This window comes from Hypanus sabinus (genome assembly GCF_030144855.1).
Source record: "Hypanus sabinus isolate sHypSab1 chromosome 1 unlocalized genomic scaffold, sHypSab1.hap1 SUPER_1_unloc_14, whole genome shotgun sequence".
Classification (NCBI taxonomy): domain Eukaryota; kingdom Metazoa; phylum Chordata; class Chondrichthyes; order Myliobatiformes; family Dasyatidae; genus Hypanus; species Hypanus sabinus.
Genome location: NW_026778908.1, coordinates 1 through 25,825, shown reverse-complemented (window position 1 = coordinate 25,825; position 25,825 = coordinate 1). Strand labels below are relative to the sequence as shown.

The following is a 25,825-nucleotide window of genomic DNA, read 5'->3' as shown; positions in this document are numbered from 1 at the left end:
ACATGCAGATGAGTTTGCAATAGTGGGAGAGTCTCAGACCAGAGGGCTCAGCCTCGGAACAGGACGCCCTTTTGAACAGAGATGAGGAGGAGGAATTCCATTAACTATGCAGTGGTGAATTTCTGGAATTGATTGTCACAGACGGCCATAGAGCCCAAGTCATTGGGTATAATTAAAAAGGAGATTAATGGGAATTGAATTAGCGAGCGTGTCAAAGGTTATGGGGAGAGGGAGGAGATTGGGGTTGAGAGGGAAAATTAATCAGCCATGAAAGAATGAAGGAAAAACACGATGGGCTGAACAGTAAAATTCTGCTGCTCGGCCTTATGGTCTATCACATCATGGTGGTGGGAGATGAATTGTCTTAGCCACAGGATGTCCCTGTAGTGATTCCACAGGATGGTGTCCTGGGCTCAAACATCTTCACTGCTTCATCATTGACCTTCCATCCATCAGAGGGTCAGAGCTGATAAATGCACCGTGTTCACCGTTCACAACTCCCCAGGTAATGGAGCAGTCCACAGCCAAACGCTGGACAACACGCAGCCTGGGCTGATGTGTGGTGCCCGTGTCATTTGCCATCTAAGCGCCAGGTAGTAACGACATCCAACAAGGGAAATTCAACCATTTCTCTGACATTGAGTAGCATTGCTGTCATGGCATCCTCCACCGTCAATCCCCTGGGGTGGGGGGAAGGCAGCTCACAACCACATTCTCAATGACAATTAGGGATGGGGGATTAAATGCCATTTCAGCCTGTGAAGCTCACTTCCTCTGAGTGAATAATAAATGTTATTTTTTACAGTTTATGTCAGTGATGTGAAGGAGAGCACTGAAGTTCTGGTTACTAATTTCACGATGACACTGTGATTGTAATTGGTATCTGGTTTATTATTGTACAAGGATACAGTGAAAAGCTTCGTTTACATGCCAGCCATTCAGATCATTCCATACATCAGAACATCAAGGTAGTATTAAAGAAAAAACAATTACAGAATGCAGAATAAATGCTACAGCTGCTGAGAAAGTGCAGTGCAAGCAGACAATAAAGTGAAGGGCCATGGCGAGGAACATTCGGAGATCTGTTCTTTGTACAAAAGGCCCATTCAGGAGAATCTGAAGGTGGATTAGAACTCACCCCATCGGTCTATAGAGAGATGAGTTGAGCTCCAAGCATCCTAGATATTCAACCCCATTCGGGACAGGGATGGCACCCGAGTGTTCCCCAAAACTGTCAGGTGGCAAGTGGCATTTGTCCAAAGTGATGCCAGGAAATGACCACCTACAACCAGAGAGAGTCTGACCTGCTACCCCTTGCATCAGTGATGGCCCCACATTCAACGCCCCTCAGGATGTTCAAGGCGATGTCATCATCACTTACCATACCCTGAACATTCTGGGGGTGATCACCAGACACTCATCTCGACAATCCACATATGGTGGGGTTGGTCAGGGACTGTTACCCTGTGGTGAGTCGCTCACTTCCTGATCCCAAAGCCACTGTCAACCGGACACAGGAGTGCAATTGAATACTCTCTGCAAGACAACATGAGAGTAGCTGCAACATTCAAGACTCTCTCCACTGGTGCTGGAATCTGATCAGTAATAAAGGTGATAATGGGAACCATTGGGGGAAGGGGAAAGGCAAACAGAACCAGTGTTAGATGGGGAGGAGGGAGCGGAGTCAGGGAGTGAAACGGGTGGGTGGATGGGTGAAGGAAGGCTGTGGGGGTCAGGGGAAGGAGGACAAAATAGGACGGGAGAGGGATTGGAAGGTGATAGAGTTACCTGTAGATGGAATATGCATGGGGAGAATATGAGGTGGTGTTCCTTGAGTTTCCTCCGGACTTTGAATTTGCCTCCCCCTCTCCTATCCAGCTCACTCCACCTATCATCCAAACCCTCTCCCACCATCCCACCAAATACACCAACATGCCACTCACCCTCAATACTCTCTCCCCTTCACGGTCAGTCCCAAAATATTGACAGTTCCTTCCACAATCCCTCCCCTGGGGTAGCTGCACAGAGTAATGTACTCAGACTCCGGATGAAATAGAGCCGGTAGTCACCTCCTTCCTCATTGCTTCAACATGTTGGGTCCAGAACAGATCCTCAGAGATGTTGATGCCCAGGAACTTGAAGCTGCTCAGCCTTTCCACCGCTGACCCCAGGATGAGGACTGGAGTGTGTTCTCCCGACTTCCCCTTCCTGAAGTTCACAGTCAGTTCCTTGGACTTGCTGAGGCTGAGTGTAAGATTGTTGTTCTGACATCACGGAGAGGGCGGCATTGTGAAATGGGAGACATACGATCACCTGTCAGAGTACAAAGGATATTTTGTACCACCACACTCCCCTCACTTCCCCACACACCCTCTCCACTCCCCCTGCCCCTCTCACCTCCCACTCCATTTGTTCCTCTTTCTCCTTCCCCACTCCAACTACACTCCACTCTCCACACAAACGGACCCTTCACTCACTCACATATTCACAAAACAGAAACTCACAGACAGAAAACATGGAAAAACACACACAAAACACAGAGACACACACACTAACACACACAAATACAGAAACATACAGACACAGAAATAAAGAAACTTGCACACATATGCACAAAAAACTCTCAGAAAAACTCTCAGAAACACAGACACAAACTCCGAACAACATACACACATACACAGACAGAAACTCTTCCCACCCCATCACCACATACAGCCACGCACACAGAACACAGAAACAAACACACTCACACAGAAGCATGCAGACAAAAAACACACACCCATACAACACACGCACATACACACAGATACATGCACAAATGCAGAAACACACACATGCATGAACACACACTTAAAATGCGCTCAGATAAAAGCAGAAACTTACACACACACAAACACATACACAGAGAAACCCAGTCACAGAAACACACAGAATTGCACACACACACACAAAACTCAAATGCACACACAGAAACAAGGAAGCACACACACACAAATTCACAGACACAAAAACACACAGAAAGGTACATTTGCACACATACAACCCACAAACTCACACACTAACACACACACACATAAACACACAAGCCACATACATGAACTCAAACACACAGCCAGAAACACACACACAGAAAATCATAAGGACATACATGAACTCACACACAGACACACTTGAGAACAAACTCACATAGACCACATAAAACATGGAAATGCACCAACATATAGAAACACCCTAGAACAGAGTCACACACCCACCACACATACACACACACACAACCAGGCTTACACTCACACCCTCAAACACACACAGGGAAATGCATACAAACACACACACATACACACAACACAGGTACACACAAACATATATGCGTACATGCATATCCACACACACAAAGAAACAGATACATAAACTCACACACAAACTCATACACCCCATAAAGCACATAAATGCACACACACATTAATACACACAGAAACATACAAACACACACAAATAAAACACAGAAACCCACAAACATACACAGGCACAAAAAGTCAGACTCAAGGAAATATACACACAAATACAGACACACTAACACATATCTGCAAAAAAGTACAATCACACAGGAAAGCACACACAGAAACACTCACACAAACAGAAACACACACACATACTCACATACAGAAGCACCCAACACAGAAACATACACACATACTCCTCTACAGAAACACCCAATCACGCACACACAGTACTCACATACAGAAATATCCACTCACACAAACCAACACAGAAACACACACACTCACCTACAGAAACACCTAATTATGAACAGACACATGAATTATGAAACATGTGCACACATACAGAACACACACTGATCATACAACACACACAGAAACACTCAAACACACACAAACTTTCACACACATAAACACAGACACCACATAAAACATGGAAACACAAACACACACAGACAGAAACACATAAACACAGTAGCAGACAAGCAGAAACACTCACTCACAGAGAGAAACTCACACTCATACAGACACAGTGAAACACAGAAAGAAACACATTTTCACACACCCCAGAATTACAGAACACACACAGAAACACATAAACATACACAGAAATACACATGAACAAACATATAGAAACCCAGACTCATAGAAGCAGACACACACTCTGAAATAAATGCTCTCTCACACACACACACAGTTTAAAATGTGGGTTATGACTGAAGAAACAACAGCTGGAGTCACTTAAAAGTTTAGTGCAGTGGCGTTTATTAGCTGTGTCAAAAATCAAACATGCAAAGTTTTGAATATAGTGAAAAGAAAAATGCCACAGTAGTTATAATTCATTACAAATAAACAGAATTATCTATGTTAATTACAGTACCCAAACAATATATACACCCTTACACAAACCCATCACTGAAGAAATGGAATATTCTGCCATGTATGGTGGGAGAGGCACCATAACACCAATTGGAACACATCAGCTTGTTTAGGAACCAGAGTATTAAATACACCAGGGAAGACAGTGAGACAGGTACACTCACCGTAATGACAGCAGAGTGACGAGACAATGCTCGTGAGTGAAGGAGTGCAATTACACAGTGCTCTCTGTCTCTCTCTCACACACACACACACACACACACACACACACACACACACAGAGAAACACAAACAGGATACTGTTGGGGGGGGGATGGCTTACCTGGGACAAGCTGTGGCAGCCGGATCTCTGGCACTGAGTCTGGTTCCGCAGTGCAGAAGGGAGAGAGGAAGAAGAGGAGAGTGGTAGTGATAGGGGACTCGATAGTTAGGGGTACAGACAGGAGATTCTGTGGTTGTGACAGAGACTCCCAGATGGTTTGCTGCCTCCCGGGTGCCAGAGTCAGGGACGTCTCTGATCGCGTGCACAGCATTCTGAAGTGGGAGGGTGATCAGCCAGATGTCATGGTACACGTCGGTACCAATAACATAGGTAGAAAGAATCAGGAGGTCCTGAAGAGTGAGTACAGAGAGTTGAAAAACAGGACCTCGAGGGTAGTAATCTCCGGATTGCTACCTGTGCCACGTGCCAGTGAGGGTAAGATCAGGATGCTCTGGCAGATGAACATGTGGCTGAGAAAAGTGTAGGGGGCAGGGTTTCAGATTTCTAGATCATTGGGACCTCTTCTGGGGCAGGTGGGACCTGTACAAGAGAGATGGGTTACACCTGAACTACAGAGGAACCAATATCCTGGCAGGGAGGTTTGCTAGTGTTATTGGGGAGGGTTTAAACTAGATTTGCAGGGGGGTGGGAACCAGAGTGCCAGAGCAGATAGTGGAATGAGGGTAAAAATAAATGATGTTAGTAGTTCATGCAAAGTCACAAATAGTAAGGTTGTGTGTGGTGGTAATAATCTACTGAGGTGTGTATATTTCAATGCAAGGAGTATTGTGGGAAACGCAGACGAGCTGAGGGCCTGGATTGACACATGGAATTATAATATCATAGCCATTACTGAAACTTGGCTACAGGAGGGGCAGGACTGGCAGCTCATTGTTCCAGGGTTCCGATGTTTCAGACGTGATGTAGGCAGAGGGATGAAGGGTGGGGGGGGTGGTGGCTTTGCTAGTCAGGGAAAATATTACAGCAGTGCTTTGGCAGGAAAGATTAGAGGGCTTTTCTACTGCGGCCATATGGGTGGAGCTGAGAAACAGGGAATGTATGACCACATTAATAGGGTTGTATTATAGACCACCCAATAGTCAGCGAGAATTGGGGGAGCAAATCTGCAGAGAGATAGCAGACAACTGCAGGAGACAGAAAGTTGGGATTGCAGGGGATTTTAATTTTCCACACATTGATTGGGACTCCCATACTGTTAAAGGTCTAGATGGGTTAGAGTTTGTGAAGTGTGTTCAGGAAAGTTTTCTAAATCAATATATAGATGTACCAACAAGAGAGGATGAAATATTAGACCTCCTATTAGGAAATGAGTTAGGGCAGGTGACAGAAGTGTGTGTAGGGGAACGCTTTGGTTCCAGTGATCATAACGTCATTAGTTTCAACTTGATCATGGATAAAGACAGATCTGGTCCTCAGGTTGAAGTTCTAAACTGGAAAAAGGCCAAATCTGAAGAAATGAGAAAGGATCTAAAAAGCGTAGATTGGGACAGGTTGTTCTCTGGCAACGATGTGATTGGTAAGTGGGAGGCCTTCAAAGGAGAAATTTTGAGAGTGCAGAGTTTGAATGTTCCTGTCAGGATTAAAGGCAAAATGAATAAGAATAAGGAACCTTGGTTTTCGAGGGATATTAGAACTCTGATAAAGAAGAAGAGAGAGATGTATTACATGTATAGGTAACAGGGAGGAAATAAGATTCTTGAAGAGTATAAAAAGAGTAAGAAAATACTTAAGAAAGAAATCAGGAGGGCCAAAAGAAGACATGTGGTTGCTTTGGCAGTCAGGGTGAAGGATAATCCTAAGAGCTTCTACAGGTATGTTAAGAGCAAAAGGATAGTAAGGGATAAAATTGGTCCTCTTGAAGATCAGAGTGGTTGGCTATGTATGGAACAAAAAGAAATGGGATAGATATTAAATGGGTTTTTTGCATCTGTATTTACTAAGGAAACTGGAATGGAGTCATAGAATTTATACAGATTAAAGAGGAGGAGGTGCTTGCTGTCTTGAGGCGAATCAGAGTAGATAAATCCTAGGACCTGACAGAGTATTCGCTCGGACCTTGAAGGAGACTAGTGTTGAAATTGCAGGGGACCTGGCAGACATATTTAAAATGTCGATATCCACGGGTCAGGTGCCGGAGGATTGGAGGATAGCTCATGTAGTTCCGTTGTTTAAAAAAGGCTCAAAAAGTAAGCTGGGAAATTATAGGCCGGTAAGTTTGAAATTGGTAGTAGGTAATTATTGGAAGAAATACTAAGAGATAGGATCTACAAGTATTTGGATAGACAGGGACTTATTAGAAAAAGTCAGCATGGCTTTGTGCGTGGTAGGTCATGTTTAACTGATCTCTAATAGAGTTTTTCGAGGAAGTTACTAGGAAAGTGGATGAAGGGAAGGCAGTGGATGTTGTATACATGGACTTCAGTAAGGCCTTTGACAAGGTCCCGCATGGGAGGTTAGTTAGGAAGATTCAGTTGCTAGGTATACATGGAGAGGTAGTAAATTGGATTAGACATTGGCTCAATGGGAGAGGCCAGAGAGTGGTAGTGGAGGATTGCTACTCTGAGTGGAGGCCTGTGACTAGTGATGTGCCACAGGGATCAGTGCTGGGTCCATTGTTATTTGTCATCTGTATCAATGATCTGGATAATAATGTGGCAAATTGGATCAGCAAATTTGCTGATGATACAAAGATTGGAGGTGTAGTGAACAGTGAGGAAGGTTTTCAAAGCTTTCAGAGGGATTTGGACCAGTTGAAGGAATGGGCTGAAAAATGGCAGATGGAGTTTAATGCGGACAAGTGTGAGGTATTGCACTTTGGAAGGTCAAACCAAGGTAGAACATACAAGGTAAATAGTAGGACATGGAGGAGTGCAGTAGAACAGAGGGATCTGGGATTACAGATACATAATTCCTTAAAAGTGATGTCACAAGTAGACAGGATTATAACGAGAGCTTTTGGTACATTGGGCTTTATAAATCAAAGTATTGAGTATAAGAGTTGGAATGTAATGGTGAGGTTGTATAAGACATTGGTGAGACCGAATTTGGAGTATTGTGTGCAGTTTTGGTCACCGAATTACAGGAAGGATATTAATAAGGTTGAAAGAAGGTCTACAAGGATGTTGCTGGGACTTGAGAAACTGAGTTACAGAGAAAGGTTGAATAGGTTAGGACTTTATTCCCTGGAGTGTAGGAGAATGAGGGGTGATTTGATAGAGGTGTATAAAATTATGATGGGCATAGATAGAGTGAATGCAAGCAGGCTTTTTCCACTGAGGCCAGGGGAGAAAAAAAAAACAGGTCATGGGTTAAGGGTGAAGCGGAAAGGTTTAAAGGGAGCACTGGAGGGGTGCTTCTTCATTCAGAGAGTGGTGGGAGTGTTGAATGAGCTGCCAGATGAAGTGGTGAATGCGGCCTCACTTTTGACATTTAAGAAAAACTTGGACAGGTATATGGATGAGAGGGGTTTGGAGAGATATGACCCAGGTGCAGGTCAGTGGGATTAGGCAGAAAAATGGTTTGGCTCAGCCAAGAAGAGCCAAAAGGCCTGTTTCTGTGCTGTAATGTTCTATGGTTCTATGGCCACAACTGCTTTCAGTTCATGTCACCATACCATGGGAAGCATGTGATTTTACAGGAAAAGGTGCAGAGGAGATTCACAAGGATGTTGGAGGCACAATGCAGATTGCTGTGGATTCTGGAAATATGAGCCTTACGCAAAATACTGGAGGCACTTGTCAGTTCAGGCAAGATTTGTGGAAGAAAACAGACAGATGGCACTTTCGGCCAAACCCATCCAAAGATAGATGCTGCCTAATCTATTGATTCCTTTCAGCTCCCTTCTGTGTTGCTCTGCAAGGATGTTGCAAGGTGCGGAATTAGGTGTAGAATTGTTATTTTTCCTTCATTTTCTTCAGATTTCACTTTCCTATGCTTGCCTGCAATTTTCTTATTTACCTGTATGTGTAACTGTTGAGTGAATTTTCAGCAATTGGTTCTGTATTTTCTGGATGTTTTCCTGCAGCCCATACCACCCCACAACCAGACTGTTTCACAACAGAATGTTTCACAATTCGAGATTATTTTTTGTTGAAGATGACCACAACTTCTTTGTTTTCTGTCTTCATATGCTCGTTCTTTGTTCCTCTAACAGTTAATAAAACAACCATAACCACCAAGTTTTGTGACTCATTCTTGACTTCCGAAGGACCTCTGGATAAATATCACCAGATCTAACAAGGGATTGGAGCTTTTTGATGAAGAGAAGAGACTGGATCGGCTGCAATAGTTTTCCTTGGAGCAGATGAGGTGGATGGGGAACATGACAGAGGGAATGAAAGCTATGTGGATCACAGACTATTCTTCACGGGGAATAAGGAAACTGTTCCTCATAGCACTGGTATCTAAAACCTGAGGGCCAAGGTTTGGGCTAAGATGTTAGAGGCTTGGAGAGGTGCTAAGGAAGAACATTTTGGCCCTGAGAGTGGTTGGATTATGGAAAGTACTGCCTGAGGGGTGCTGGATGTGGGTATTTCCACAACATTTCAGTATCCGACAAACCCTGGAACTGCAAGGCAGAGAGGGTTATGGGCCAAGTGTAAGATGAGTACAGATTGGAAGTTAACAGTTGGTATGGACATTGAGGGCCTTTCTGCTGTGCTGACCCTATAAACCTGTGACATTGCTGGATGGACAACACTCATGGAACACTACACTATCCATCACGTTGGGGAGACAGTAATGAAGGAGCATTGGCAGTGGGCAATGCTGAGGAAGAGCTTGTAATCTGAACAACAGCCCTCAGGGTGCCGGGCAATAGTTCTTACCTGGATTATTGTGGAGCTTTCATTGATTCTTCCACCTTGACTCCCCCGCGACTCATCAAGACCATTTCATACAAATGCTCTGACACAGGCCTTTCTGCTTTTTCTGTTGGTCTAGGGTTGAGAACAACATTAGTCAGACACAGAGCAATGAGAGAGGCCAAGCTCAGGGTGGGGAGGAGAGAATACTAGTCCCCCGGAATGGGTGACATTTTGGTGAATGCACCACACATTATGAGAAATTCCACCCTGGGTGAGTCTAGTAGTGATCACTGCCAGTGAGAGTCTCCAATCAGCCCTGCAGTCCCTGTCCTACCCCCATGGCCTTGCACATTTTCCCATTATTCTGGTTCTGTTGATTGAAAAGTTCCTGCTGCACCTGGTCTCACTGCCCTTTAATGCTGCCCATCCCAGATCACAACAACCTGTCCCGTCCCCTCCCCTTTCCCTCTAGACATCTCACTGATCAACTCCAGTCAAAGACTCCCCAGTTTCTAATGGGCCTCCCTCCAGAAACACCCCCTCCTGATTGACTCTGTCCAACCCGGCCTCTTTCTAAGAAGGTTGTGGAAAATCCTGAGAGGGTGCAGAGGAGATTTACCAGGATGTTGTCTGGACATCATGGCATCTCCTATGAGAGTAGGTTGAGCGAGCAAGGGCTTTTTTGTTTGGAGTGAAGGAATGTGAGAGGTGAATCGGTAGAGGTATATAAGATGATGAGGCATAGACAGAGTAGACAGTCAGAGACTTTTCCCCTGGGCAGAAATGGGTAATACCAGGGGCATAATTTTAAGGTGATGGGAGGAATGTAGGGTGGTTGGTGAGAGAAACTCACTGCCAGGGTGGTGGTAGACCCAGTTACATCAGGGACGTTTGAGAGACCCTTAGATAGGCTCATGGATGACAGGAACATGGACAGCTTTATGAGATGGGAAGTTTAGAACATTGCAGGCTGAGAGTCGGTACGGTGCCACAATTCACTATGTCCTGTGTAACCTCTCATGATTTTTAATGCTTTTATTCAATCTCCCATTGACCTATTCTGGGGATCACAGCCTCCCCAGCCTCTCTGCAGGAGAACTACACATCTCTGGGACTTGACTGGAGATATCCTCCCTCCCTGACCTTCTCCAGGGTTGGGTCTCACTTCCTGAAGTGTGACGGGTCAGAGTTTATAAAAGGGAAGAAAAGTAGGTAGATTCGAGAATCCTGATGTTGGTGAATCTCTGAGTGAGGGAGTGCAGGGTGTGAGACACAAACTCTAATGTGTTTGTTGAAAATCCCTTCGTATTGATTGACATTGAAACAGGAACTCCACATTCCCCACTTCACACTCCATGTGCAGCAATATACCGTTTTGTTGGGGACACCTTGGACTGGAGATACTGGAATCTGGGGCAACACTTCAAAACGTTGGACGGGGTAGTGAGCTGGCAGAGGATAGCTGGATGGAGGTGAGAGAGCTGAAAGGCAGATGGGCAAGGGTTGGAATGGATCTGGAGCAAAGGTGGGACGTGACTAAAGACGGATGATAATGGACTCTGATTTGAGAGGAAGGTGAAGAGGGAGCTAGTGGGAGGAATGTGTAGGTGATGGGCAGGTGGATAGGATGGGGAGGGGGCCATGTGGACTAGGAAGAGAGAGGAAAGGGATAGAGAGAAGGAGCAGTTACCAGAAGCTGGGGAATTCAGTACCTGTGACACTGGGTTGGAGAGTATCAACATGGAATACAAGCTACTGTTCCTCTGATTTCCATTTACCTCAACCTGGCAGTTGAAGAGGTCAAGGACAGATATGTCAGTGGGGGAATGGGAAGGAGAATGAGGATGTCTGGCCACTGAGAAATCCAGGCAGCGATGGTGGACAAAGTGAAGGTGCTTTGTGAAGTGTCATCCAACCTGTATTTAGCCTCACTGATGTAGAGGAGGCCAAACCAAGAGCACGGGATACAATGAGTAACGCCGGGGGACTGTGAAAGGCTGCCTCACCGAGAAGGGCTGTTTTGTACCCCAGATGGTGATGAGGCAGGGGGTGTAAATGCAGGTGTCACACTCTCTGTGGTAACAGAAGAGTGTGTCTAGAGAGGGATGCGCAGACCAGGGAGTTAAGAGAGGGTGATCCCTGTAGAAAGCAGAGAGGGGAGAAGGGGGAAGGAGAAGATGTAGATGATGATTGGATCCCATTGTATCTGGCAGAAGTTACAAAGAATGATATGTTGGACATATAGACTAGTTGGTGTAGGTGAGGACCAGGCTAACTGTTCTCTGTGGGTGGGGGGTGGAATTGGGTGAGAGCAGAAGTAGAGATACAGAGGAGATGCCAATAAGAGCTGCATCAATAATAAAGCAGGTGGGGAAGAAAAGCCCCTTTTACTGAAAAAAGGAGGTCGTTTTCTGAGAGATTAATGAATCTGTGGAATTCTCTGCCCTGGGAATCAATAGAGCATAATGTCATTAAATATATTGAAGACACAGTTAAATCATTTTTTGCAATTTAGGGGAATGAAGTATCATGGGGAAAAGGCAGGTTGGTGGAGTGAGTCTACAGCCAGATCAGCCATGATCACATTGAAAGGCAGATCAGGTTCGATGGGCCAGATGTCCTTCTATGGGGCTCCTGTTCCTAATGTTCTTCTGTCAGCTGAGTTTTGTTGATGTTGGTGAGGGTTGGTGTCTGACCTTAGAAATCGTAATGACATTGAGTCTTTAAGAAAAAGGCAGGTGACGAACACTCTGTAAAGAGGAGGGAAGGGTCCCGGGGAGGGAGGCTGGAGAATCTGGAAGGGAATTCCAAGCTCCGGACTGCGGAAGGCAGGAATTGGGTATTAATGCTGGAGCGATGAGAGGCGTCGGTGTCCCGAAGAGGGACGGACTGGACGATGATACAGGCTCAGGAATGGTGCAGGGTGCAGGGTCTTGCAGACATCACAAGCGTCTGGGACAGGAAGGATTTACAGTAAACACAAAGTGCACAGCAGATGCTGTGGTCAAATCAAGACGTACAAACAAGCTGGATGAACTCAGCAGGTTGGGCAGCATCCATTGAAAGGAGCGGTCAACGTTTCAGGCCGAGACCCTTCATCAGGACTGAAGAAGTAGGGGGCAGGGGCCCTATAAAGAAGGTGGGGGGAGGGTGGAAGGTACCAGGTAAAAAACAACTCAGAGGAAAGATCAAGGGGTGTGGGAAGGGAAGTAGGGAGGGGACAGGCAGGAGAGGTGAAGAAGGAATCTAAGGAGATGCTTTATAGGGCCCCTGCCCCTTCCTTTTTTAGTCCTGATGAAGGGTCTCGGACCGAAATGTTGACTGCTCCTTTCAACAGATGCTGCCCGACTTGCTGAGTTCATCCAGCTTTTTTTTTAACATAAGGATTTACAGTGTCAGCAGAAGTTCTAGGGGCTGCAGTGTTACAGAGATGGGAATAGTAAAGATGCTGAAGCAGTTTATGGAGATGGAGAGAGTGTAGGAGCCAGAGACGTTTACGGAGGTGGGGCCAGAATGGAGTGTATGTGGAGGGTGTAGGGCCAAAGGGGTATGGGGCCAGAGTGGTTCACAGAGGTTTGGGAGGGTATAGGAAGATGGAGAGATGGTAACACAAGTGGAGGAGATGTCAGAAATGGAGGGGGTTAGAGACAGAAATTGGAGGGGTTTCTGAGGGAAATTGCGGAGGGGATCAGCGATCACTCCCAATGGAGGCCACCGGTGTAACGATGGTCAGCAGCGGGGTGGGTGACATTCGGACCTGGGTCGGTGGTAACTCTTCATGGAAGGACTGAGTTCGTGTGACCGCTCTCCTCACACCCTGATGAAAAGATGTTTTTGATAATCAGAGATTTGTGATATTTGAGTTGTACTTTCTATTGGTTGCCTTCAGTTTTTCAGGGTTTTCTTTCATGTGGCTGATTGGCAGGAAGGTGGTTTGTAATTTTTTGTGTTCAGGGTGGGGTGGGGGTTGATGTTACTGTCACTTTATTTCTGTGAGTGAGGGTCAGGGATTGATATTGTCACTTTCTTTTCTGCAGGGGTGGGTGGGGGGATTTGATATTCTGTTGTTCATTTCTCTGTTGAGGAGTTTGGGGATTGTGAGTTTTGTTTGTTTTGGGTTTATCTTTTTGTACTGGGGGGCAGAGTTGATAACTTTCCTTTCAACAGCACCCATGGCATTTCATGGCTATCTGGTGAAGACACATATGAGAGTTGTACTGTACATACACACATCAACAACAAAATGACCCTTTGAGTCAGTGGGAGGTTTCTGAATACTCACTTCCTGGTATTCCTGCGGTTCTTAAGGAAACAGATCAGAGCCACTGAGGTGAAAAGAAACAGAGCCCCTTTCAAAGCCGTTGAAATGACTGACGCCTTGGATAGCCGTCCCTGAGCTGAGAAACAAAAGAACAACAAAGACTTCTATCGATATCCGCTGCCCAGAACAAGGAAGAGCACCAGCTCTCCTCTGAGCTATTCATCACTGATGGCTGTTGGTGCTTCAGGTCTGGTGGTAAACCCCATGGGTTTGGATTCTCTTCAGCCGGCCCAACGGACTCCAACTCACCCACACATGATGAGGATGGTTACAAGAAGATTGACAGAGGCAGTTTTGAGTCATGGTACTGAGGTAGTAAGGAGAGAACGTCACGCTGAGGGTTACAGAGAGTGAGGAGGGAGCACCCTGTAACATTCTGAACATGGAGTCATTCGCTGCTTCATTTGACAGTAAAGATAAGCGATTGAATTTATCGAGAGGTACGATGCGGAATAGGCCTTCTGGTCCTTCGACCTGCCCCAACCAGCAATCCCCAATTAACCCGAGCCTAATCACGGGGTAATTTACAATAACCGATTAACCTACCAACAGGAACATCTTTGAGAGGAAACCGGAGCACCCGGAGGAAACCCACATAGCCACGGGGAGTACGGACAACCGTCTTACAGACAGTGGAGGGTTGGTGGTACTGTGAGGCATTGTGCTAACCACTGCACAACCGTTCAACCCAATAATCATCATTGTCTCTCTTTATTAAGGGAGTAGTTTAAAGAGGGGAGGGAGAGAGAGGGGATGAGAGGAGGGGGAGAGAAAAAGAGAGAGTGGAGGGAGAGTGGGGGAGAGAGAGGGGAAGAGGGGAGTGATGGGGAGAAATTTAGGGATGGAGGGGAGGAAGGGGAAAAGGGGGAGAGGGGGAAGGAGAAGGCAAGGAGAAGGGGAGAAAAGGCAAGAAGATGAGGGAGAGAAGGCAAGAAGAAGGGAAGGGAGGAGGGGACAGAGAGAGGGAAATGAGGGGAGAGGAGAGGGTAAGAGAAGGGGAAGGGAGGGGAAGGGAGGGGGAGTGAGGAGAAGGGGAAAGAGGGAGAGGTGGGGAGAGGGGGAGGGAGGTGGCAGAGAGGGTGGGGGGAGGAGGTAGAGGTCAGGGTAGAGAGGTGGTTGAGAGAGTGGGGAGAGAAGGGGAAAGAGGGGGAGTGATGGGAGAGATCTAGGGAGGGGTGGGAGAAGGGGAGAGGGGGAGAGGGGGAGAGGGGGAGAAGGAGAGAAGGGGAGAAGGGGAGAAGGGGAGAAGGGGAGAAGGGAGAAGGGAGAAGGGAGAAGGGAGAAGGGAGAAGGGAGAAGGGAGAAGGGAGAAGGGAGAAGGGAGCAGGGAGCAGGGAGCAGGGAGAAGGGAGAAGGGAGAAGGGAGAAGGGAGAGGGGAGAGGGGAGAAGGGGAGAAGGGGAGAAGGGGAGAAGGGGAGAAGGGGAGAAGGGGAGAAGGGAGAAGGGAGAAGGGGGAAGGGGAGAAGGGGAGAAGGGGAAAGGGGAAGGGGAGAAGGGGAGAAGGGGAGAAGGGGAGAAGGGGAGAAGGGGAGAAGGGGAGAAGGGGAAAGGGGGAAAAGGGGAAAAGGGGAAAAGGGAGAAGGGGAGTAGGGTGAGGGAGGTGGGGAGAGAAAGGGGAGGAGAGAAGGGGAGAGAGTGGTGCAGAGAAGGGAAGAATAGGGTAGAGAGGGTAAGAGAGGGGAAAGAGAAGAAAGAGGGACAGGGGAGAGGGAGGGGATAGAGAGTGTGGGAGAAGGGAAGGGAGGAAGGTGGAAAGGGGAGAGGGAGAGTGGGAGATTCAGGGAGAAGGGGAGAGGAGGAGAGGGGTGAGAAAGGGGGAGCGGAAAGAGGATGGGAAGGGGAGCGAGAGGAGAGGGTGAGGGGGAGAGGGGGAAGAGGGGATGAGGGAGAAAGCAAGGGGAAGTGGAGTGATAAGGAAGAGGGTGGAGGGGAGAGATGGGGTGATAGGGGAAAGAGGAGGGAGAGGGGAGGGAGGTGAGGGGAGTGATCAGAGGGCAAGGAGGAGGGGAGTGAGAGGGGTTACAGAGAGAGGGTAGAGTGAGGGTAGTGAGAGCAGGGAGAGAGGTGGGGAGGGGTAGAGAGATGAGGCGAGGGAGTAGAGTGAGGACATCAGGGAGGTGGAAAGGGGAGTGGGAGAAAGGGGCAAAGAAGGGGCAGGAGAGAGTGGGAGAGAGGGAGAGGGTGATGAGATGGACAGGACGATAAAGGGGAGAGGACGATAAAGGGGAGGAGGTGGAAGGGGGGACAGTGGTGGAAATAGGGGAGGGGAGAGTGGGGAGGGAGAGAGGGTCAGGAGGGGACGAAGAGGGGCTAAGGGAGGGAGAGCAGGAAAAGTGGAGAGAGAAGGCAAGCAGAGGGGGAGGGGGAGAGCGGAGGGTGAAGAAATTGAGAAAAGGGGCAGGAGGAGAGGCGAGGGAAAGGGTGTAGATAGTGGGTAGAGTGAGAGCGGAGAGAGATGGGGGAGTGATGGGAGAGAGGGGAAAGAGAAGAGTAGAGGGACAGGGGAAAGGAAGGGGAGGTAGGGTGAAGAAGGTGAAAGGGGAGAGGAGGGAGGGGGGAGAGAGGCGGGAGTGAGAGGGAAGGAGAATAGGGTGGTGAGAAGGGGGAGAAGTTGGATGAAGGGGAAAAATGGGGAGAGATTTAGGGAGGGGAGGGAGAGGGAGGATGGGGAGAGATTTAGGGAGGGGAGGGAGAGGGAGGATGGGGAGAGATTTAGGGAGGGGAGGGAGAGGGAGGATGGGGAGAGATTTAGGGAGGGGAGGGAGAGGGAGGATGGGGAGAGATTTAGGGAGGGGAGGGAGAGGGAGGATGGGGAGAGATTTAGGGAGGGGAGGGAGAGGGAGGATGGGGAGAGATTTAGGGAGGGGAGGGAGAGGGAGGATGGGGAGAGATTTAGGGAGGGGAGGGAGAGGGAGGATGGGGAGAGATTTAGGGAGGGGAGGGAGAGGGAGGATGGGGAGAGATTTAGGGAGGGGAGGGAGAGGGAGGATGGGGAGAGATTTAGGGAGGGGAGGGAGAGGGAGGATGGGGAGAGATTTAGGGAGGGGAGGGAGAGGGAGGATGGGGAGAGATTTAGGGAGGGGAGGGAGAGGGAGGATGGGGAGAGATTTAGGGAGGGGAGGGAGAGGGAGGATGGGGAGAGATTTAGGGAGGGGAGGGAGAGGGAGGATGGGGAGAGATTTAGGGAGGGGAGGGAGAGGGAGGATGGGGAGAAGGAGGAGAAGTGGGGAAAGAGGAGAGAGAAGGCAAGGAAAGGAGGAGAGACGAGAGGGGAGGGTAGAGGGGAGGGGAGAGGAGGGAAAGGGAGAGAGAGTGGGGAGAGGGAGTGGGGAGAGGGAGAGAGGGGCGAGAGAGAGGGTGAGGTCAGGGAGAGGGTGGGGGAGTGTGGGTGATAGGGTGAGAGGTAGGGAGAGGGACAGGAGGGCTGAGGACTGAGAGGGGAGAAATGTGGAAAGGCAAGGGAGAGAGAGGTGGTAGAGAAGAGAAGTGAGAGAGTGGGAGAGAGGTGGGGAGACAGTGAGAGGGTAGTGAGGGGGCAGGGGTGAGAAGGTTGGGGGAGAGAGGGTGGAGTCAGGGAAGCAGAGTGCAGAGGGAGGGTGGAAAGACGCGGGATAGAGCGGCAAAAAGGGGGAGAAGAGGGAAATGTGGGGAGAGGGGATGGAAATAGGGGGAGCGGGGGCATGGTTGAGAGGGTGAAGGGGTGGGAGGGGAGAGAGGAGAAAAGGGGTGAGGGGTAAGAGGAGTGATGGGAGTGAGTTGTGGAGATGGGTGAGAGGGAAGATAGGGATAAGGGGCAAAGGGGGTAAGGAGGGAGAGAGGGGGAGAGAAGCAGAGGGGGAGGGGGTGTGGGGTGGGAGGTGAGGGGAGTGAGGAGAGTGGAGAGAGGAGAGGGGTAGAGAGAAGGGTTTAGAGAGTGGGGTAGTAAGTGGGGAGAGGTGGGAAAGAGGGGGCAGAGAGAAGTGGGAGAATGAGGAGAGAGAGAGGTGACAGAGGGGAGAGAGGGGGTGAGAGTAGAGGAGAGAGGGGGAAAGAGGGGGAGAAAAAGGATAAAGAGAGGAGAGTGAAGGGACAGGGGAGAAGGGAGCAAAGAGGGGCAGAGAAAGGGAGAGGGAGTGGGAGAGGGGAGACGGAAAGCATGGTAAGAGGGAGGAGATGGGAAAGGTTGGGAGAGACGGGGATGGGGGAGGTAGGGAGGGAGAAGGCCAGAGGGGGGCAGTGGAAAGAGTGGGGGAGAAGGGGTGCTAATGCGGGGAGAGGGTGTTGAAGAGAGTGGGAGAGGAGAGAGAGGGAGGAGCAGGGGAGGGAATAGAGGGAAAGCGAGGGGGAGGTGAGGGAGAGATTTGGGAGTGAAGGGGGAAAATGGAGAGTAGGGGTTGAAGGGTGAAAGGAAGAGGAGAAGAGTGAAGAAAGGGGTAGTAGGGGAGAAGGGGATGAATGGAGATAAGGGGAGAGAGAGAGCAGGGAGAAAGGGGACGGAAGGTAAGGAGAGAGGGAGTGGAGAGGGGAGGGAGGAGAGTGGAGGGGGAGAGAGAGGAGGAGAGTGCGGGGGAGAGAGAGGGGTGACAGAGGGGAAAGAGGAGAGTGGTGGGATAGGCTGAGAGTGAGGGTAGAGAATGGCGACAGAGGGGGAGGAAGGTGGAAAGGGAAGAGGGGAAGAGCGAGGGGCAGAGGGGAAAGGGCAAAAAGAGTTGCAGAGGGAGATAGGGTCGAAAGGAGAGGGGGAGAGAGGGAGAATGGGAAGGGGAGGGAGGGGGAGGTGTTGGATGGGAGGAGGGAAAGAGAGAGCAAGTGGAGAGATAGGAGTGGAGGGATAGGATGGGGCAGGGGATTGAGGGGGAGGAAGGTAGAAAGGTGAGAGAGGCAGAGAAGGGAAGGAAGAGAAGTGGGGAGAGAGGGAGAGAGAGGGAGGGTAGAGTGTGGAGGATGGGAGGGGGAGAGGGAAGGGGAGAAAGGTGGAAAGGGGAGAGATGAGGAAAAGGTAAAGAGGTGAAGAGAGGGGAGAGGGAAGGGGAGAGAAGGGGAGAGAGAGTGGGAGAGGGTGCGAGAGGGGATGAGAGGGGGGAGGGGCAGCTAGGGAGAGAAGGGGAGAGAGCGAGGGAGAGGCGGAGAGGGGAGCAGAGTGGGTAGAGTGGGGGAGTGGAGAGGGGAGAGGGGGTGGGGTGAGATGGGGAGGGGTGGGACAGAGAGAGAGGGTGAGGGGGAGAGAGGGGAGATGAGGGAGTGACGTGGAGAGATTTGGGGGTTGAAGGGGAAGAGGGAAAGTAGGGGGAGTGGGGGAGAAGGAGAAAGAGCAGGGAGAGAGTGGAGAGAAGGTAAGGAGAAGGGGAGAGGAGGGCAGGAGAGAGGGGAAGGAGGAGCGGTGAGGAGGAGGAGAGAGACGGTGAGGAGAGGGGACAGAGTGGGTAAAAGATTGGGAGAGAGGGGACAGAAGTGGAAATGGAAGAGGAGAGAGAAGGGGAGAGGGGGTTAGAGAGGGAGCAGGGGCATAACAGGGAGGAGGGGGGAGTGGTTGAGAGTGGGGGAGAGAGGTGGAGGGGTTAAGGGGAGAGGAGGAGAGGGTGGAACGAACAGGGAGAGGGAGAGAGGGGAGGGATATAGAAGGCAAGGAGAGGGGGATGGGGAGAGGGGAGGGAGAGAGGGTAGAGAGGGTTAGAGGGGGTGATGGGGAAGAGAGGGGGAAGAGAGGGGGAAGAGGGGGGGAAGAGGGGGGGAAGGGGGGGAAGAGGGGGGGAAGAGGGGGGGAAGAGGGGGGGAAGAGGGGGGGAAGAGGGGGGGAAGAGGGGGGGAAGAGGGGGGGAAGAGGGGGGGAAGAGGGGGGGAAGAGGGATGGGGAGGGGGAGAGAGGAGGGGGAAGGGGAGAGGGAAGACAGGAGAGAAGAGTGGAGAGGGGAGAGGAGGGAAGAGGGGAGAGTGTGGAGAGGATATGAAAGGGGGCTGAGGGGTGGAGATAGTGGGAGAGGGGCAGGGATGGGGTATATGTGGGACAGATTGAGGGAGAGGGAGCAGTTAGGGTGAGGGGAAGGGAGATGGGGAGGGGAGGCGAGGGGTGGTGAGCATGGGAGGGGAGGGGGAGAGTGTGGGGAGAGAGGAGTGAGACAGGTGAGAGGGGAAGACAGGGAGAGAGGGGAAGGAGAAGGGGAGTGGGTTGGGGAGAGTGGAGGTGGTGAAGGTAGGGGGACAGAACAGTGAGGAAAGGGGAGGGAGAAATCAGAGGGAGAGAGGAGGGTTGGTGTACGGGGACAGTCAGAGGAATGTTTAAGGGAAGAAGGGGGAGGGAAGGTGGAGGGAGGGGAGAAGGGGGAAGGAAAGTGGAGGGAGGGGAGAAGGAGGGCTAGGGTGAAGGGAAAGAAGTGGAAGAAAGTGGATGGAGAATGAGTAGGAATCACTCTCTCAGGATCAGACACTCACTCCACACTACCCGATTACACAATGCAGAGGTTGGACACAGAGTGAAGCTCCCTCCACCGTCCCATCACACACTCCCGGGGTCAGACACAGAGTGAATCTCCCTCCACACCGTCCCATCACACACTCCCGGGGTCAGACACAGAGTGAAACTCCCTCCAGCTTGTCCCATCACACACTCCCAGGATCAGACACAGAGTGAAGCTCCCTCCACCGTCCCATCACACACTCCCGGGGTCAGACACAGAGTGAAACTCCCTCCAGCTTGTCCCATCACTCACTCCCAGGATCAGACACAGAGTGAAGCTCCCTCCACGCACTCTCATCGTGCACTTCTGGAGTCAGACACAGAGTGCAAAGCTCCACACGGTCCAATCACACTCTCCTGGGTTCAGACAGGAAGTCAGCTCCCTCCACACAGCCCCAACACATACGCTCGGGGTGAGACACAGAGTGAAACTCCCTCCACACCACCCCATCACACACTCTAGGGAACTGACACAAAGTGAACTCTCTGCACTCCATCCCATCACACACACCCAGGATCAGACACAGAGTGAAAATCCCCACACACCATCCCATCACACACTCCCAAGATCAGACCACCAGTGAAACTCCCTCCACACCATCTCATCACACACTCCCAGTGTCAGACAGAGTGAAAATCCCCACACACCGTCCCATCACACACGCCCGGGGTCAGACACTCAGTGAAACTCCCTCCTCACCATCCTATCACACGTTCCTAGGGTCAGACACAGAGTGAAGCTCCCTCCATACCTTCTATCACACACACAGACACAGAGAGAAATTCATTCCACACAGTCCAATCATACATTCTCGGGATCAGCCACAGAGTGAAATTCACTCAACATCGTCCCATCACACACACCTGGGTTCAGACACAGAGTGAAACTCCCTCCACTCTGTCCCATCACAAATTCACTGGGCTAGACACAGTGTAATGTTCACTTCTCAATATGCCATCACACACTCCTGGGGTCAGACACAAAGTCAAACTCCCTCCACACCACCCATCACAGACTCTTGGGGTGGGACATGGCGTGAAGCTCCCTCCACACCAGACAATCACACAGTCGTGTGGCGAGACGTAGAGTGTTGCTGCCTGCACCCCATTCCATCACAAACTGCTCAGGTCAGACATGGACTGAAACTTCCCGCACACCGTCCCATCACACACTCCCATGGTGGGGCACAGAGTGAAGATCCCTCCACATTTTCCCATCACGTCTCCCAGGGTCAGATACAGACAGTGGCTCCTTCCACACCGTTCTATCACACAGTTCTCAGGTCAGTCACAGAGTGAAGCTCCTTCCACACAGTCCCATCACACATTCCCAAGGTTAGACAGAAAGGATCTCCCTGCACACTGTGTCCCAAAACATAGTCCCAGGGTCGGATGGAGTGAGGTACCTTTCACACTGTCCTATCACACACTCCCGAGGTCAGAGACAGAGAGGAATATGTGCCACACCATCCCATCACACAATCCCAGGGTCAGGCACAGAGTGAAGCTCCCTCCACATTGTGTCTCATGAGACACTCCTGGGTACAGACAGAGAGAGAAATTAATTCCACACAGTCCAATCATAGACACTTGGGATCAGTCCCTAAGTGAAACTCACTCCACACTGTTCCATTACATACTCTGAGGTTAGACACAGAGTGAACCTCTCTCCACACTGTCCCACCACACAATCCCAGGGTCAGACAGAGTTAAGCTCCCTACACAGTAGCCCATCACTCACTCCTGAGGTCAGACACAGTGTGAATCTCCTTCATCACTGACCCATCACACACTGCTGGGGTCAGATACAAAAGCAAACTCCCTCCTCAACAACTCATCTCACAATCTCAGGGTCAGGCACAGACTGAAACTCCCTCCACACTGTGTCACATCAGACAGACAGAGAGAAATTTATTCCACACAGTCCAATCACAGACTCTTGGGATCAGACACAGAGTGAAACTCCCTCCACATCGTTCCATCAAAAATTCCCAGGATCAGACACACAGTGAAACTCCTTCCACACTGGCCCATCACACAGTCCGGGGTCAGATACAGAGTCCATACTGTGTCTGATCTGACACTGAGAGAAACTCAATCAACACAATCCAATCAGATACAGAGTGAAACTCACCCCAGACTGTTCTATTACACCCTCTGAGGGTCAGAAAGAGAGTGAAGCTCCCTCTGCTCTGTCCCATCACACACTCCCGGGGTGAGACAGAGAGTGAGGCTCCCTCCACATTGTCCCATCACAACAGTTTAAACCTCCATTCATGTAAAGGTAAGGTTAATGGCCCTTTCATTACCTCTACGACCAGCATGTGATTGGTATGCCATTGAATAACTAACAGAGTTTCGTCACCGGAAATCTACCCACCATGGATTAGAATTGAAGAATCCTCTCAGATGCGTAGTGACACTTCTTGCAGACAACAATTAAAGTCCAATGTTTTGATTTACCACTGCTTGATATGCAAAGCCTGTTAAAACCTCGGACAGTGTCCAGTTTTGGTCAGTGTCGATTAAACGCTGGGTGCAATGTGTTCTGCCTTCGGACTGACTCTAGTGGAGTGCTCAGAGGCCATGGACGGTTTGGTTTGCGTCAGCAGTATGCTGGCCTCTGGGGAGGAGTGGGGTAAGGTGGTGTTATACATGAGGACCGAGGAGTTGGTGCATCAAACTCTCTGCAGAGGGCTGAGAATGGGGAATGTTGGATCTAGCAACTGCTCCCACACAACAGATCATCCTCGGACTCAATCTCTTCATCCTTAATGAGATCCTCCTTCCCCATCTTACCTGCTTGGGTCAAGTAAGATCTGAGATCACCGCAATTATGCACAAGATCAAGCGTCACACCCTCTGCAACATTATCTCTTTCCAGCAACAGGTATTCATGCAGTTGGCGCAGGGGGGCAACATTGAGAGTCGATTTACCGTGTGAATTGAAGGGGTAATCTGCGAGGTGAACTGGAGTTCGGCGCACCCACCATGCCACATGTGCAGGGAAGTGGGACAGTTTCGGAGGGACTGTCCCAACTCCCGGCCCAGAGAGTCCATCTCAAGCACCTATGCCCCAGCTGCCCTGCCCCTGCCCCTGCCACTGGTTCTCCCCTGTGGGTTTGGGTGGGGGAACGAGGCTACATGCAGGGGGGATGCAGCAGGGTAAGGGGAGGAGATTCTGCAGGGCAGGAGGGTGAAGAAAAAATCCAATAGGAAGAAGGCCATTGAGAACGCGGAGCTCACGTCTGCTCCTGTGTCCTGTAGCAAGGAACCCGCTCTGAAGTTCAGCTGGAGGCTCAGGGAAGTGCGCAGGTGGACAGGGTGATGGACGCAGAGAGTGTCGCTGTATTGGGGACCCCTGTTGCGGGTGCTCCTCCAGCCGGAAGAGGAGAAGGAGCTCTTCTCCCAAGAGGGTAGAGAGTGTAGACATGGGGGAGTCACCGGAGGGCGGGGGGGGGGGAATCCAGGTGTGTCCCTAGTTGTGGCCCCGTCCTATGGTGGTGGAGTGCGTGTGCAGGAATGTGTTGTTGAAGGTGGAGTTGCCCCCTGATCTGGTAACTGAAAAAGCCCTTGAGCCCTCCACCGTACACTGGATAATGATGGTGAAGCAGTGGCCAGCCCCTCTCACTATCAGGGTCCAGGTGAACCCCGAGAACTAGAGTTGTGGGGGTCCACTTGGGCCTGGCTCTCGAGGAGAGAGATGTACTCTCTATACTGACCCCATTAACCCTTCGTTCACAGGGAATTCTTGGGGATGATCCCTCCATTGGTGTTCCTGGGGGTAGGGCTGAGGTGAAGGTGGAGTTGACAGGTATAAACAAGGTACCCACTGGACAATTAGGTTAGGAGCGCTCCCATCTGTTAGTACACACAGGGAGGAAGATACAGGGGCCGGTGCAGAGGGAGACTCATTTGATAGTGAACAATGGAAATCCTCATCCATCCCGAGAAGTGCCCGTTGATACCCATTGAGGAGAACAAAGGGTTTATTCTCACCTCTGTGAAGCATCAGCCGAAACTAGCCTCTCTGCTCTGGTCTAGCATGCTGGAATGGGAAGGGGAAGAGGAATGCTGTGTCTGGGAATGATAGGTGGCAGATTAAATCTTTCCTGGATGACCTGCTGAGAGATGTCAGGGTGGGGATCAAACCACACGTTCAGGGGATGGTGTGTCACAAGGTGGAATTAGCAACACTCAAGACCAGCAGCTAATAAGTATTCTTTCTCCTTTTGGAAAGAGTAGGGCAGAGAATGGCTCCACTCTCACAGGAAGGGAGCTGGCCAAGAGACCGAGTGTACTCCCGATATGGCCAATGTCAATGGCAATTGTCTTGGCCCAGTGTTGAGACAGGTGATCCATCCTGACCAATCCTAAGCAGTCCTGGGGTGGTCCATTGAGGACAATGTCCATCTAGTTTGTGACTTGACAGGGTCCCCAGCAGTTTCTCTTGACCACGAGAAGACATTTGACCAGGTAGTCCAGTTTCCTGGTGGGCACTCTGCAGGCATTTGGGCTCAGTCCACACTTTATAACCGAGATTCATCTCCTATACTCTGCTGCAGAGTGCCTTGTCAAAGTCCATGGACCATTGACAATGCCCATTCCCCTTCAAAGAGGAAAATGTGCATTGAAAAATCTTGTGCCGTCCAATTTTTTGCCCAGTGACAACAACATGTTTTTCAGTGGAAGTAATCCATAACCTGTTCTAAGGATAAAAGAAATGAAATAATTCACATCACTAAGTCTTATTTCTCAGGAAGTAATCATATCAATCGTGTCACATGTTATTAAATTTGTTTGAAGTGGTCATGAAGCCATTCTGTTTTAAATGAACTAGCAGTTCTTCTGCGCTTCACACACTTTGCTTCTTTTGAATTCGACATAGTGAACCAATAATTTCTTCAATAAGAACAATATAAATAAGCCAGTTCTAAAATCTGCAGACAAATCATTGCAAACCTCACTTTGTCAACACCGTCTGCATCAGAAACTGGAAAAGGAAACGTGATTGTGTACGATCGTGAAATATATTTAACATGCCAACGAAGTAGAGAGTGACAACCTTTTGTGTGCAGTTTAAATTCCTTTGTGCACTAGTAACAAAAGATGTGTGTGCGCACCTCAGAGGGAACATTGCCAGAGTGCCCCATGTCCAGCCAGTTGAACAGCAGCTGTGTAGAACCACTCCTGGACCTTCTTTGGAAAAGGCTGACGGGTCTGGCTCTGTGTGAATAGCACATGAAGGTCGTGTTCTTGGCCTATGCTCTGGATGTGCTCCTAATGGTGACAGATCCCATTGACCTGTAGAGGATGTGTGAGTGCCAGGAAGTTTCCTTGGCAGCGTTCTCCGCTTAGATGAGCTGGGAAAGATGTTCCGGACTCCCAGTGGGTCAGTGGGAGGTGAGACTGTTGAATGGAGTGCCAAGCATCTCTCTGCCTGGGAGTTTAGCTGAGTCCTGGATGGTGAAATGGCAGGACCTGGAGACGAAAGTCATGGCCCGGCTGGGATGCTGCTCAGGCCTTCTCAGGGTGCTTTGCTATTGAGGCAGGGTGGTAGTCATAAACCAGCTGGTGGCCTCCATGTTGTGGTACCGGATGGTCAC

The 25,825-nt window shown here is 49.9% G+C and overlaps 1 long non-coding RNA gene across 1 annotated transcript; it reads right to left on the bottom strand.

Moving 5' to 3' along the window:
* Positions 1–888: 888 nt before the first annotated feature.
* Positions 889–14,791, bottom strand: LOC132385382 (uncharacterized). Its single transcript, XR_009509172.1, has 3 exons — positions 13,747–14,791; positions 9,486–9,596; positions 889–2,313 (listed from the first exon to the last, which is right to left on the bottom strand). It is a non-coding gene; the product is annotated as an uncharacterized LOC132385382 (long non-coding RNA).
* Positions 14,792–25,825: the final 11,034 nt, after the last annotated feature.